This window comes from Neolamprologus multifasciatus, chromosome 15 (assembly GCF_963576455.1).
Source record: "Neolamprologus multifasciatus chromosome 15, fNeoMul1.2, whole genome shotgun sequence".
In the NCBI taxonomy this organism is placed as follows: domain Eukaryota; kingdom Metazoa; phylum Chordata; class Actinopteri; order Cichliformes; family Cichlidae; genus Neolamprologus; species Neolamprologus multifasciatus.
The window spans coordinates 38,433,976-38,450,692 of NC_140453.1; positions in this window are offsets into that span (position 1 = coordinate 38,433,976).

The window sequence follows — 16,717 nt, forward strand, 5'->3', positions numbered from 1 at the left end:
ATCCAGGTTTCCTTTTTTAGTAGGACTCAGCACCTACCAGGGCTACTACCAAATCATCATATTACTGTTCTTGATTGGCCAACTGACTCCCCTGACCTGAATCCTGCAAAAAACATGTGAAGTATTGCCAAGGGGAAGATGAGAAACACCTGAGCCAAAAACACAGATGAGCAGAACACTACTATTTAAGCTTCAGAAACACCTCAGTAATGCGATAAGTTGATTGCATCCATGTTGCAGTACAATGAGCTCTTCTGTTTACTCTGTTTTTTTTTAATTGATGTTTTTTTTAGTTACTGCTGCCATCCTATCAGGTAGAAGCAATCTCATCATTCTCATCTGAATTCTGGCACCACCAAGGATGTCACATTCAGTGTCTGTTAAATTACTGTTCTTTGCCATTCTGTTGATCAGTTTGAGCTTCAGCACGTCATCTTCATTTAGTCTACTTGCCTAAATGTACTGATTTCTGCCATAAAATTAGGGGAAAGGCAAAGAAAACATTATGATTAAGGCTTGAGCAAGCCTCCAGCAAATAAAAAAGGTGAATTTAATGTCCTGTTAATTGATACAAACATGATTGTGTGAGAGAGAAAGACTATATGGGTTCATGGGTTTTTTGGCAACTTGCACTAACTTTGACTAAATTGTTTGATGTAACTTCCCAATGTGACCACATGGCGGTGCTGCCGGTCCGTTTGCACCCCTGCCTCATAGCCTGCTGATATCTTCCAGCAGTTTTTAAATGCAGTTTAAAGTCTGACTCATCTTCATCATTGGAAATGGTTTTTTTGTTTTTTTTTTATCTAACAGAGAGAAGTAAGTGCACACTTAAGTCAAAGTTTATGTTGAACATCAGGGTTGGTTGATAATTTTCAGCTCTATCATTCACTGAGACCACAACATATCCATGGTTTTAAACTGTGTTCCTAAACCCAGGTACACACTGTACCATTCTGGGCTTCCACAGATGAAAGATGACCAATGTGACAGAATCATGGTGGTGTTTTTGGTTGTGGCTTCAAATCAATGGTTTTATGTTGTACAGCTAAAAAGGTTCAAAGTTGTCTGTTACAGGTGTATTAAGAGCAAATATAGGACTGATGGGCCTGGGGCAAATGTCACTTATAACGCTTATTTTTTAAAAAAAAAGGAATCAACTGTACTATTATGTACTATTGTACATAATGTACTAGTACTATTATGCAACACAAAATCGCAGAAGAAAGTTTAGTTGAAATGTGGCAGACTGCATAATTCTAGGCGTATTACACATAGTAGAATCAAGTAGTACAGTGATACCACATGAAGCGTCAGCGTCGGTGCAGACTATAATAACTATGCTTAATAGCATAATGTGTTACTAAGGTATTGAAGGAAAAGGTCAGATGCGTGTTTTGGTTTGGTGTTGTTTTGGCATTTGTGTTTATGTGGACCTAGTGTAGTGTTTGTACTGTTTATGGGTTTATGTATTTAAAGCAAGACTACATTAAAAAAAAATGTTCATCTGAATCATCATTGTAGTTGGGACTGAAATTTCAATGCTAAATAAGTGATCAGCTTAAAAATACTTTATGGTGGTGGTGGTAACTTTATTGTCCCTAACGGGAAATTGATTTGCAGTATGTCCATACAAACAAACAAACAGACAACCAACACATCACATATACACACAAATACTGATGAAACGTGACTGTGTAAGGACAATGACACTGGGATAAATCGCAACTTCCCTCAATAATCAAACCCTTCAGGTTTTGATTATTGAAATTTCTAAAATGTCATTAGTGGCTTAGACCCTAACATTGGGTTAGGTAAGAAAACAACAGGGACATATGTTAAGCACAGAATCACAGATCTGAATATTGTATGGCCTTTTTTTGTTTCTTTTATATTTGTTTTATTCACTTGTTGCTTTTGTAGATGGTCAGACTCAGCAAATGGGTTACGTGGAAGTCTTAACTGCTGTTTTAACAATTCTCAGATGGTCACCTGGTTGCTTTATGCTGACGTGGCTAGGGTTTTGTTTGGTCAACACTATTCTCAGACTGTAATCTGGTGTTTTTATAGGGTCAGCTCCATCTGATAGCTGCTTGTTTATACAGGAGAAACAGTTTGATGTGGGCATTTTTCTTGGTCGATCTTACACAAATCTACCAGAAGGGGGAGCTAAAAGATCTGTTTGTACCAATGATAGCGTTAAAGATGAGTGTTTTCTAAAATCATTGGTTTTTACTGTGGGTGCAGTCAGGACCCCTTAGAGTTTACCTTACAAAATGACTAAAATGACCTTTGCAATAATTCATTTATTTACTCAATGTAAATAAAGCACAGACTTTGTGGACAGTTTAATTTGAATCTTTATTAATTTAAAAGTAGAAGCCTAGATGCTACAATAATCACATAAATATGTTTGAAATGTTTTTTTCCCTTTCTACCTTTGACAAAGTAGTGCAAAAAAACCCCCCTGCATTATATAAATAAACATTAAACTGTATATATAATGTACTACATGAAGTGTACAGAAGGAAGTATCTGGATTGAGACACACCATGTCAACATCTCAGTGGTTAAAGTAACAAGGAGAGCAGGGGCGATTCTAGGATCAGAGCTTTGGGGGTGCTGAGCACCCAGAGAGCTGCCCAGCCAGCCAACATACACTTTACTCGTCACAATGAGACTTCTTCCCTGTCTCTGTCAGTCCCTGCATCCTCCCTGTCCTCGTCGTGTGTTGTCTTCGTCTCCATTATCAGTCATCATAATTTTACCCTCTCTGTGCAAGTCTGCAAATTTCTTTATTAAATCATATGATTCTTAAATTCATCAAGTCTCTCTGTGCCTGGGTCCTCGTCACAAAACATGACATCACTGTTTTGTGCATTTTAACGCAATTTAACCCCACATTTGTGAAAGAAAAGCAAAACACTTTTTTGAAAAGTCTGTAACAAAACCATCAAATCTGATAAAGGTTATTTAAATGCTGCAAAAGAAGAATGGATTAGAATAAAAAAAAATACATATAGTTCCTTAATTACTGGGGGGAAACTATGAATGATGCTCATAGTGAGTGAAAGGTAAACTGAGTGCACTTTTTGGACAGAGATTCACTTTTAATGTGTATGTATAATATAATACAGATGCATAAAAACACTCCCAAAACAGAATAAATTATTACAAATAAATTATTACAAAATATTTAAAAAGAATATATAAAAATGGAGGCAACTTTGCCTGTGGTAGAATGTATACCATGCATGAAAAAATCTTTATTGCAGATACTAATTTTACTAATTTAATAATACTAATTTTGTGTTGTAAGATTTATGACTTTCATGCTTTCATAGTGGTACTTAGGAGAGCTTAACATTTTTTATCAGGTGGTACACACTGTAAAAAGTTTGAGAAACACTGATAAGTGTATGTGTGCTTTTGGAAAACATTTAAAGCTGCTGTACAGAATCTTTGAAACAAGCTTGAAACATTTTTAGAATATAAACAGAGCACTCTGCTTCTCTTTACAGCTCCTCACTCCACCAGGGCTGTTTGGCTCTTTCTGATAGTGTGCAAACGTGATGTACGTACTGCAGCAGTCATACAGACAACTGGACGGTCCAAAAGTTGGCCTACCTATTACAGGCTGAGGTTTTAGTAGAGTTGTGGCTGAACCACATAAAAATATATCATTAATTTTAATCTCTCCAATCAATTAGAATTTTATGTTGGAATGTTGTTAAAGAGGGTCAAAAATGTTTCAACCAAGTTTGTTTTGCAGATTCTGTATAGCAGCTTTAATATAGGGAGAACACAACTTCCAGATTGTGTGAGTAAAATCAGGTTTTTTCTCTTTGTCAGTTTAACAGTTTCTGTTTTGCCTGTCACTGTTCCCTGTCTGTTTTCTTACCTGGTTCTTCCTGACCGCAGGTTACCTGGGTGTAATGTTTTCATGGTCTGACTCCTACCTAACTATATAAAGAGTAACTGGAGGTTAAATGTAGCTAGTATGTCCTGTTTTAAGCCAGGCACTTACACCTCCGCTCCGCTGAGCCACCATCGCCCTAGCAGCAACGGCGCTAGAGCCAGAGTAGGGAAGAGGCGAGCTGGAACAAACCATTATGGGGGGGGGTTATCTATACTTTTGTTGTTAAAATGTTACGTCTCAACCAAGTACTGTATGCCTTTTATATTTTTAGTAGTGTTTCAAACAAACAGCAGTGCTGAAGCACCCCCAAAAATGGGCTAAAATTGCCCCTGAAGGAGAGTATAAAGACTAAACCCAAAACAAACAAACAAAAATGCTTGCCACATCAGCTAGTGGCTCAGCTGATACCCTCCTACAAATCCTCCTGGTAAATACTATAGAGGGGACGTTGTTTGAGCTGTTTTAGCCTCCATACAGTTTCTGCACCTCTACAATTTAACAACACAAATCAAACCACACATCCTCCTTTCATGCTGTATCCGCATTAGTCAGTGTCATATCGTGTCAAATCTGTGCTTGGGGTCCTGCTTCTGCTCTTCACTTTCGTATGTGGGAAGGTGGGGAGGTTCCAAGTAATAATAATAGGATAAAAGTAAACACACATTCTGTCTATACCCCTGCTATAGACTGGTTTTTAATTCCTTTTGTTGGTTTCATTAGTGCAGTTTCTTTTTCAAATGAAAGTGTGTTAACGTCAATTTTGAACCAAATGATAAAGACTTAAAAAGGAATTAAAAGGCTTTGAACAGTATGTGACATGTTGATTTGCCATTAAATGTCAATATCTACAGTGGGATTACAAATATTAAAGAAAAATTATTGATAAAAGAGCTGACTAAACAAATTTACTACATCTGGATGTACTTAAGTAAAGACTGTAGGCCATCCCTGCCGACCCCTCCCTGAGCCTGGTTCTGCCGGAGGTTTCTGCCTGTTAAAAGGGAGTTTTTCCTTCCCACTGTCGCCAAAGTGCTTGCGGGTCATATGATTATTGGGTTTTTCTCTGTATGTATTATTGTAAGGTCTACCTTACAATGTAACAGTTGCCTTGTGGCAGGCTTGTGAGAGGGGCAGGGCTCCGGGGGAAATCCAGGTGAACACTCTCGTCTCTCTCCAAACAATCCAAACACGAATCCACTCGAACACTCGTCACTCAGGGAACACCAGGGAAAACAGATCAGAGGGTCTGCACACAAAGAAACGCTCGTTAGATTCCAAAAACACAACTACATGGAAAAACACTTGCTAGACGCTCGGCTTTCACTGACGCGATTCTCACAACGATCCAGCGAAGAACAGCCGTTGCTTCCTGGCTTAAATGCCATCCACACTGATGAGGCACAGGTGTTTCCTCCTCCGAGGGCGTGGGCCTAGGGGCGTGAACCCATAATGAGTTCCGCCCTGGCGAGAGAGAGAGAGAGAGAGAGAGAGAGAGCTGATCAGCGACCAGCTGAACCTCCAGGCCGTGACAGATTTGGTGCTGTATAAAATTGAATTCAAATGGTCTGATACTTATATAGCGCTTTACAATTCTCCGGCATTACTCAAAGTGCTGTATAAAACATGCCACATTTAGCCAAGCTTTTAGCGCTGCCTAGCTATTAATACTCCAATGAATGCATTGGATGTCTTAGCTGTTAACCATGGTTACCTGGTAACCAACAGTTACAGCTAGGGTAATAATCAACTTGTTTGGGAAGCATGAATACAAAAAACAAGAATCTGGATGTATCTTAATTAACAGAGAAGCTGGTTGTTCACAAGCCTTTTAAAAGCATTTCACAGCAGTAAACTCTTTGCATAATTAGGATAATAAAAAAGTAGCAATGCAAATATAATCCATCTTGCTTTCAGTGTCTCAGAAACACATAAAACTCAAGATCCACCTTGTCTTTTTCCATTAAAAAGCATATATTTCCCCATTTACCATAATGCTTCACAATAACAAGAATGTATACTAATGCAATCCTGTAAAACTGCAGCAGATTTGCATGTGGTCATAAATTACAAGCTGACAACGGGTGATTGCCTCTCAAAGGGAAAACAAGTGGATAAGACAGGTTTAGTGAGAATTATTCAAATGAATAGCTCGTGTTTGCATAGAGAAAAGGGGGATTTTGAAAAGACGAACAGCCTTGAATAGGATGGGTAATTCCTTTTGCAACCAACATATTTATGAGTTTATAAGTTAATTCCCTTATTCACAGAGACATGTCAAGACTTTGGTTATACTCTGAATTCTCTCCCTTGTGTCTGCAGGCAGACAAAGAATAAAGAGTGTGCTCAGTTTGATTCAAACCGCATGATTTACATGTTGAGGCATTATGAAATCAGTATATCATAAAAGCTGAGAGAGAATGAAATTGTATGAAGTCAAGATTCTCTTTCACTGGGTTTTGGGGTCATAAACATGATGGGTTGCTTTTCTGTTTGGTGGTTTAAATGCACAGCCATCTGAGTTTGAACTCCCAGTAACCTATACCCCATTTAGCCCTGTTGCACATGCCTAATATTGTTCCCACAACAGCAACTCTTCCCCAGAAATTACATTGATATACGACTGATATGTTCAATGAGTTATGAAAAAAACCAATAACTTCAATATTTCTGCACCATTTGCAGATCTTAGTTAGGCTGATTGTGGGTATAGAAATGTAAGGGTCAGTTAAGCTTTGGCTTACATTTTCTTACCTTTAGCTATATGAGGGTTTCTCTATGTCTTAGTCCCCTAAGGAATCCAATAAAGTTAGCCCAATCTCTTGCTGTCCCCCCATCAGCCATATATGATTAGGCAAATTTCTGATTCATTACACTTTTCAATTTTTTCTTTTCTTCTGTTTAACTGAGTATATTCTTCATCTACCATTCTGAGCTACGTTGGTTTGTACTGTAAGTCTGTGATAATTTCTCCCCTAATCATGAATTTTTTGGTCATGTTTTGCTTTCATTTTTTCTTGCCACATAAAGACACTAAACCAGACAGTCTGCAATACCAAATTCTGTTCTGCTAAATGTAAAACTCATTGATAACAGCAGTAAATGACATAGATTATATTTTACAAATCCAACATCCTGGTATCTTAACGGTTCAATTCTTAATAAAGAGGTTAAGAAGAATATTGCAGAAATGAATGACAATAGGTGTAATCAGACAATCCAAATGCAAAAATAGACTGTGCAGGGGGAGTAGTGTAGAGTGTTCTGGAGATAGTTGAGGTGGTTTGGGCATCTGGTTAGGATCCCTCCTTGGTGCTTCCTCTTAGAGGTTTTTCCTTGTATAACCAGCTGGGAGGAGACCCTCTGAAAGACCTTCACGCCTTTTGCAACAACACAAACCTTTTAGAATGTTAAAGCTGTGAATTGATACAAATTATTGAAAAGACATACAAAATGTGCCTGAATTGTTGTAGTATTTATTTACAATACCATGACAACACTGTGCAGATGCAGTCCTTATAACCTTCGATAATTTTGCCCTGTCTGCTGCACACATCATTGCTTTAATCCCATTCCAAATGTCCAACTAAAATTGCTCATTTGCTAGGCTACTCTTTGATTGATAGGACTGGCAGGCCCTGTGTTCCTGTGTTCTCGGTCTTGCCTTAACAAAATGCAGTACAGGATTTAGCCAGTCCTGCAACTTTCCAGAGTGGACGTAATTATATAAAAAGGTAGTAATGTCTGGTCAGGGCCGCTATGGCTTTGCTAATGAATTCCAGGTTTCTGCTAAAAAGGGATCCTGCAACCCTGTTCCATGGGCATCTAGTACTAACTGCAGTGAGGCATTTATCACTGCTTCCAATCGATGCATGAGGATGACTTGACAGTTCAGACTTCGAAGGATCGGGCTTAGGACCCCAGGTACAGGACATTCATCTCTGAGAAGATGTTCCCATGCTGCCCCTCTCTCTGGGCCATTACAGTTTGAGGGATCATTGCAAGCATTGAGGGAGGAGTCTATCAATCATGTCAACCACACAGCAGCATGCTCTAACCCCACTGGACCTGGCTTCCTGAATCTCGCCCAACTCTGCCCTGCAAATATAATTACATTCTAGTTCAACCTTGTAGCTAAACTGGCCCCGAGGACATCTTCATCTCTCAGCCAGCAGTTTAAAAAAATTGTAATTTTACTTTAGAATAGTGAATATTGTTAGAATTTCTCACCGTGGCTGTAACCAGCCCTGAGATCATGGAGGTCATTTTTTTTTTTCAGAATGAAACTGTGAAAATGGTGTGAACTGATGTTGTTGTGCTAAAGAAGCTGACGCAAAGTAGTGCATGAAGCTGGTAAAAACATTATGAGAGCAGTGTGAACAGAGTGATCACACAATCTGATTAACATCTTTTGACTGATGGTGCTGTTGACATACAAAGAGAAAAGGTGTTTAGAGGTTTTGGACAAAAGACTTTATAAAAAGTTGTATCGGAAAAGGCTTTAGTGAGGTTTAAGAAAACTGGTTACTACACACTGGCAGCTTACTCCATAATGGTGTTCAGCAGTAATGGCTAATGTGGTACTATAACATGTGACTGAAGTTTTAAAAATCAATTAGTAATTCCTAATTTTATTAATCATATTTTAGCAAAGAATTTGTGAATTTTGACAACTGTAAGAAAATTATTGTTTTTTTACTACTTTAGATTGATACTGTAAATAAAACAGTTCTCCAGCAGGGTTTGTCATCTTTGATGGATTGTTCCCAAGACAGTTATGATAGAGCCAGTAGCAGACTCTTCAGAGCCAACGTCAACCTGATTAAATGCTGGATGTGTACATGCAGAGCAGATTATGTATTAACACGAGTTCTGAGCACAGGGTTATGATGAAACATGATGATGCTGACAGATTTCTACTGTGTGCATTATACAACCAAGGCAGGTTATTACATTTTAAGACATTCAGATTTTTTGTTTTAAGTTGAAATTTTCTTCTAAAATTCAATCCACGAAATAAATAAAGAAACGTTAAAGAAATATACTGGTAATAGATAAGAAAAAGGAGACAATGACTCTCTCACCTCTCTCACCTCCTTAGCTACTTTCTGTGTTTACTGTGATGCAGTGTGTTATTCATACAGGAAGACTTTAAGGGGTGAGAAAATTTATCCACATACTTTCAATTGCCTATTTTGTTATGAAGGTTACTTCCTTGCTGTGTTGCTGATTTCCTCCTGTGCTCTTTATCCCATCCTCATTAGTATCAAGCCATCAAATCAGCTCCCTCTCTGTCCTGTGTATTTTCTGTCTCTTTGTTACATACTGGTTCATCTTTTTGGACTTTGGACATCGCACCTTTACATCACCTCCTGTTTACCCACATGATTGATAAAATAAAACTTCTTTAATTACTTTACTGTCATCATCCTCGTGTGTTGTCTCAAGACCGTAATTATCAAACATGAAAGCTGGCAGCAGATCTTTGGACCAGTCTCTCTACAAGACAAGGTCACATTCAAGTCTATATTTCAGCAATGAACACTTCTAACACATTGGCATTTAATCAAGTTATTTGGAATGAACCAGGTTTAAAAATGTTTCCAACATTTAGGATACTGCTTCATTGCACCACTTTGCTTTGAAAGGTGGTAAATGGACAGGAAAAGGAGACACTTCCACTGAAATTGCTCGCACTTGCCTACATGCTGAAAAAACTAAAAAATGCATTACGGATTTCTCAGCATGTTCTTAGGTGATACCTACAGATCCTGGATGTAAAAAACAAGTTGTGCCTCTGCCTTTCAGTTAACGCATGCCTCAGCCAAACACTTTGATTCGTTTGCCTGTTTCTGCCACTGAGTTTTGGGGTTAGTGCACTAAACAAGTAATGAGTTACATTATTTCTCATTTCTTTTTCTATAAAATAATGCACTGTTGCACTGCCCCCCTCCACCATGAACTCGTTAAGCAGAAGAAAATAGATGGATGGACATCTATATATATGAAATTTGGTAGCTCAGTATAATGTTCCAAGACATACAAGTGTCTTGGAGAGGAAGACAAAAGAGAAGACATGAAACACATCTAAACAGTTGCTATCTTTTCAGGGACAGGGTTAGGTGGTTTTACATGCTTCATGACCTGCTTGTCCTCTATAGCTTTAGGCAGTGGAGTTTTTACTTTCCTGTGCTTGTATACAGATTTACAACTGTCTTGTCATTGTTGGTTGATTCAAAAATCGAATGCATTAGGTTAATGAATTACTCCCTGGAGAAAGTAATTTGTTACTTAATTACCATTTAACAACATAAACCTTAGGCTACATCTCAACACATGGGCGTCAATCTTAATCTTAATGAGGAAACACACATTATTTTTTGAGTTTTAACACAAAGGTAGCAGCTAGCAGCCCAAACAGCACTTCACATATATTGTGGGAACAGCTATTCTACAGTACAAGCAGGTAAGGCAGGAAATGGAAGCTGTACTAGGCTTACTCCTCATTACTCTTATTATTATGTAATTGCTTGAACTACACTATATTACAATGTAACATGTTACCCCAAAAATGTTGTTACTTTCTGGCCCCATTAGCTGAATATAAGGCTCGGAAAGCTGCAAAGATATTGGCTCTTTGTGGCCATTGGTGTACAGTAACAGTACTTTACCGTAAAATAAAGAAGATTCCTTCTTTGATTACCACCAGAGTAATTATGCATTTGTATTATCAAATAACTATTATCATGCAACTATTACAATGTCCTTGCTGCTTCTCTTGATCAATATTAAGCTACTGGGGTTGAAGTGCCACCTAATTGTGACCATAATACCTGCTTTGGTTGCTCTTCAGCTCAGGTCACAGTTTTCTACAATTAGTGTACTGTAAAAAATGTAAGTGGTAATATTATTAAATATAAAGTAAAAGAAAAAATATAGATACAAAACCCAAGAAAAAAACCAAAGTAAAGCTGTGGGGTCATATGTTTGACATGTTTATGGATGTCCACTACATTTTAGGACTCAGCTGTCTTTATCAGAAGGCACAATATCCGTCAGGCAGACAGACAATGAAACAGATTTGAATTCAGCCTACCTTACTCACTTCTTCTGTCAAGGGTTCATTCACACAGAGAAATTGTTGTGAAGGCGCTAGGGCTACCCAGAATCCCACTGTGCAACCGTATGCTTCACCCTTTTTGTCAGAGACTCACGTCGAGGAGCAGTCTGATGCTAACAGTCTGAGATCAAAGGGAAAAGTCCTGCAGATAAAAGTCGATTAGCGAAGAGAAAGAGACAGACTGAGACAAGCTGAGCCCAGATTGAGCATAAAGTGGAGACAAAGGATGTGTAATAATTTTTTCTTTCCCCTTCAGATTCAAATTCTGTTCTTCTTTTTCTTTTCGATTAGCATCAAAGTAATCATTACCATTACTGAAACAAATCTTGGCTGATAACTCAAATGCTTGACAGAACATCTCTGCTTCCCCTGAGCTTTGACTGCTTTGGCTTACTATAAAGTGCTAATCAGCTCCCACCTATGTGAAAAATTAACTTAACAACAGATGCTTGTGTTTCTCCAAGAAAATAAATGCCTGAACAACAGCCAGAAATGTCCCTTTTCACCTCTGGACAATAAAGTATCTGCTTTGCCAAGTACTCTTTGACTTTGGTCCAGATGTCCAAGTCTATCAAATGGTGTTCGAGGAGTGCCGTGACCAGTGGTGAAGCTGGCCAAGAAAGCACTCGGATTTACTAATCCGACACGGGTCTGTGTGACTTCAAATAAAAAGAGCTTGCCCTTCAACTTGGATGTCTGCTTTCCACTCCTTGTGTGGAACATGACATTGTAGTGAAAACCTGAAGACTATCTGTTCATTGCAAACACTGGAGTTTTTCCATTATGCAGGGACACAAGCTGACCTGACCAAAGATAAAATCACAACAGATATTGTTTGTTACTTGTTTGGGTTCAGAGTGAGACATATTACAGTATTAACAATATAAAATTTGGTTTATAACATACAACTTTTGTCTCTGTCTGCTTATTAAAAGATTGAACATGTCAGTGCAAGTAAACCTCACCCGAGGTATTACTTTTAAAAAGAGAAACATTTCACATTCCGAGTTTGTAGGGACAACCACCATCTACTCCTGAAAGCACAGACACGAATGATCGATTACAGTTTCCACTGGAACTTTGACTTTCTAACTCCAAGAAATAAAGATAGGCAATCATCCATCAGATCAGTGCTAGCGATAGCTTCCTAGGGCCTGAATATATGATTACATTCCTTTGACTCCATTTATCTGCATACCTCTTATTCAGCAGTGTGGACTGGAGTGTGCTACTCCACCCCAAAAACACTGCAGCCCAGAAAATTCCTCACAAGCTGTCCCAAATCCTCTTAATGCTATCAATCCTGCTTTCGCTCATTCCACTTCATTGTCTCTTTATTTTGCCACTTTCCTGCATGGGGAAGCTTGATTGATTTGGCTTTCAAGGATAGGAGACAGGAAAGTTGGGGGGCTAGGCAAAGTGTTTGGGAACATCGCATAAACTCTGACACAGACAAATGACTTGGGTCGGATGGGATGAATCATTTGACTTTCGAAATATTGCAGTGGCTTCCTTTCACACCAGCAGCCTCGTCATGCCTTTTCTCCTGCTTGATAATACAGTGACAACCACATCTGTTCTCCTCTGGCCCATAACACTCATCTGGAGCAAGTGATGAGCACAGCCATGGCATGATTTTAAGTGCTATTGTGACCTCTTTGGATATTTCCTCGGCACCTTAAAATAAAATAGTAAATGTACTATGTAATTGGTAGGCTGTTTGATGTTTGAATTTCATCATTTAATATTGAATCACTGGTAACAATGAATTCTGTGTTCAGGAAATAGCAATGTCTATGAGACTGGAAGAAAGCCAGAAAGAGGAGGGTGTTTGAGTTCAGTAAGCATACCTAACAAAAAGTGAATCTATTTTCCTATTCAAATACTCAAATCAAAACAATCAGTGAACAAAGCAGACAAAGAAAAAAAAATATGAATCAGAGAAATGAAACATTATTCTGCATGCTACACCCTAAACTTTAAATTATTTTACAGCTACTTACTCTTACTCACGCTGTATCTCATATTCTATTTGCTGTGAGTGCATATAGATTTAAAATTAATTTCAGTATTAATTTCAGTTTTTCTGCATGCTGCTATTTTTCTTGTGTTTTTGGTGTATGTGAACATTGCTTTTGTTGTTACTTTTACCTTTTGCCTGACACCACACAATAAACTGAATGAGTTACACCTTGCTGAGTTCACTCACTTTAAATAAAAGAAAAAGCACATTAGAGAAAACAAGGCACAAGGAGATAGCAAAATGAAGAAAAATAAAAAGAAATGAGACCGCAACTGGCAAGAAGATTTTTAGCTGTGTTTAGCAATCAGCTGGCAGGGACAAGGATCCAGATTCAGTGATGGGTTCATGTCCAATGATACAATACCCCTGCATTGGAGTGGAGGCTAGAGAGATCTATCTATCTATCTATCTATCTATCTATCTATCTATCTATCTATCTATCTATCTATCTATCTATCTATCTATCTATCTATCTATCTATCTATCTATCTATCTATCTCTGTCTGTCTGATGTGCAGAGCAGCCACCTTGTGCAACGTATAGTTATAAAACAAAACCCTAAGTGAGGAAATGTATATTGATTGCTTCTTTGTTGTAAAAATGATTATTGGGTGTTATTCTCCATTAAATGGTTCATTTGTGTGTTGAGTAACAGAGTTAAGTATGTATGCGGGTTGCACTCATGAAAAACTTCAGATCTTCTCTGTCAATGCCAAACAGCTTATTCTATTATTGACTTCTTCTGAATTTCTGGTGCCCCAGGTGTTGACAGTCATGTCAACTACCTGTGAGCATGGACTCTACCACAATGGTCAGTTGGTGTCTGCTCTAAGAATGGCATGTATGACTGATCTGCATAGGGCCCATGCCATTGCTGATAGGATAGTAGTTTTTGGATGGGGCAGTGTGATGGTGTGTAGGGCCTGCAGTCCTGACCTCCACCCTATTGAACACTTGCAGGATTAGCTTGGGTGTACTGTTCATGCCAGAGTGACCAACACAACCACAATGGCTAACTTATGACAAATGCTGGACAAAAAGAAAAAATGTCTTGCTTCTCCAGATTTCTACACCAAATGAGACTAAATAGCAGTTTGGCATAGGCAGGTTTCCTTACAAATGCGGTACCATTTAAGGATACATAAACAGGTAACATTACATGGTGCAAAGAGTGGAATAAATGTGTTGGAAATGTGTGTTTACAGCAGTCTGAGTGTTTGGCTAACAGGGTTTAGTTGTAATATACTAACGTCATTATTTGAAGCTTGGGCATATTTAATATGAGCACCCAGCAGTGTAACACTGTATACATGATAGGAAAGCAGTTTTACACTTTAATACATTAAAAACTGCAAGTCAGACATATTTTTAAAAAATCCAACTTTGTATTAAATTTAGCATAACTGAAATACATTGACTGACTCCATGGTTATAACAGGTGTCATGACATGGTTATGCTGTTGTCACATTTTAAATGAGGTGGTACTACTGCTGTAAAAATACTTACACAAGCCTTCCGCAAGGCAGAGAATGAAGAGAGAATGCCAACAGTTTGCTTTGTAATGGAAATCTCAATAGCATTGATTTACACCATGTGCAGATTATTCCAACAGCACTGACAGGCAGCTGAGAGCCACACTGTGGGACAGAGACTTGGGGGCAATTAACAGCATTGACATAATTTTGTGTGTTGATCCTGAGCAGCAGGGTTTTCATAGAGAAGTTCCACCAGCTCCAAGCAATTCTTTCTCACTAATCCTCTGCAAGATTCCTCTTTTTAATGAAATTCATTTAGTTTTTGTTAAAACCGCTTAAACATTTCAACGAGGGTTTTTTTGTTCCCTGTTGGAAGAGGCTATCCTTTGTGTATTACGAATAATTGATGGAACAGAGGTTCAGCTAGAATATGCATGAAATTATCTCTGATCCCATCCAGAAAAGGAGGAAAGGATTCAGAGGCAAACAGCAGTTTAATGAAGACATCGCTCACAAAGCGTACTTTTTAACCTGCATTTTCAATGTCTTCTAAAATCACCTGCTGGGATTTTCTGTGTTACATCTTAATGTGACCAGAATGAAATATGCAAGAACCTGAGCAAAATACACTGGACCTTCTCCCACACATTTTGCTTTCTCCCACTATAATCATATCAAATGCTGATTTGAGTCAAGTGTTGCAGGTGGTGGGTCCATAGGTCAGCTCATTAAGGCTAATTATTAGAAATATGCTGCACGCTGAGTGGGTAGAACACTAAGCGCCTGAGGTGACACTAATGGCTCTGGAAACAAAAGTTGTCTAATCTCTGTAGCCTGATTAATTTGGCATTCTGCCACTTTGAGACCCTCACTGATGCCCTTTGAATGACTGATTGTCTGCAAGCAAGCACACTTTAAGCTAGTGGAGTTCTCTTACAGTGTCTGAACATTAAAAAATTTAGGATGAACTAACATCTGTGAACCTCCACCGGAGCATAGAGCTTAGTGTTTTTCTGTAGGTAGGCCTACAGCACAATGCAGTATTAATGGAACCTTATGCTCGCCTCTTCTCACATTGCTCAAGGACAAAGATGGAGATGTTTTGTTACAAATGGGCAGAAAGGCAAAAAGCCTCAGTAGTGATTTGGCCAGCTAACAGGATCCTCAGAGTGGTCTTTGCTTACAGACTTTAGCAAAGTAGAAAAATTAAGATATCAGGGAATGCTGGGTATTAGGTGATCCAGCAATGAGGAGAAGAAATAGTCAACAAATGTAACAATTAGTTGTGAAGGATCTTCAACGAGAAATCTTCACAAAATAAATAAGACCATAGATGTTAATCCCTAACAACCCTTTGAATTCTATCAGCGCATTAGCAACTTAAGCTTTTTATGTCAGTGGACTTGAGCAGCATGACCTGGACTGGAGTTACAAATTTAATGACTTTGTTGAGTGATTTACATTAAAGAGAATATTAGTTAGAGCTCATGTCTGAACATGATATTATGTCACTCATGGCTTGTGTCACAGCAAGTCCATTTGAATTACTCCAATACCTGCAGTAGTCCAAACCAGGAAACAATAATCCTGTAATCTATACACACAAAATAAATGTGTGACTGTGGTGGGGCGTGGTCTGCAGTGCCGTGCAGGGAGGGCAGACGCACCTGCACGGCACCCATAATCACGCCCGCCTAGTTAAAAACACGGGGACTCAGGGGTTGGTGTGTGTTGTGGTGTGACAAATATTGAATAAAATGGCTCAAACCTATGATCCCTGGACCCGCCATGTCTCATTCACACCAGTGACATTATTCATTTGATATTTACATTTCATTAGGTACTAGTGGTTTGTCTAGATTTAACATGGGCCTTGATACATTGTAACTTATAAATGATTCTGTTGCCATGTCTGGGTCAGTGCTTCGACAATACATCTATTTCTCATGGTCCCTGGTTTTTTATCCCATATTATGGAGCTTTGGGTTCTGTTCAGATATTTTTTTCTTCTCTTGGTTGTCTTAGTGCTTCCCTATTTTGCCTCCCTATGCTTTGTCTTAATGCCTTTTCCCTCCTGTATTCCTCTGTCTCTGTCTTCTTATTTAGGGTGATCAATAATGTCCCTTGTTTTTTCCTGTTTTACTTGAAAGGTTTGTTTCTGATGTGTCTCATTCTTGTTTTT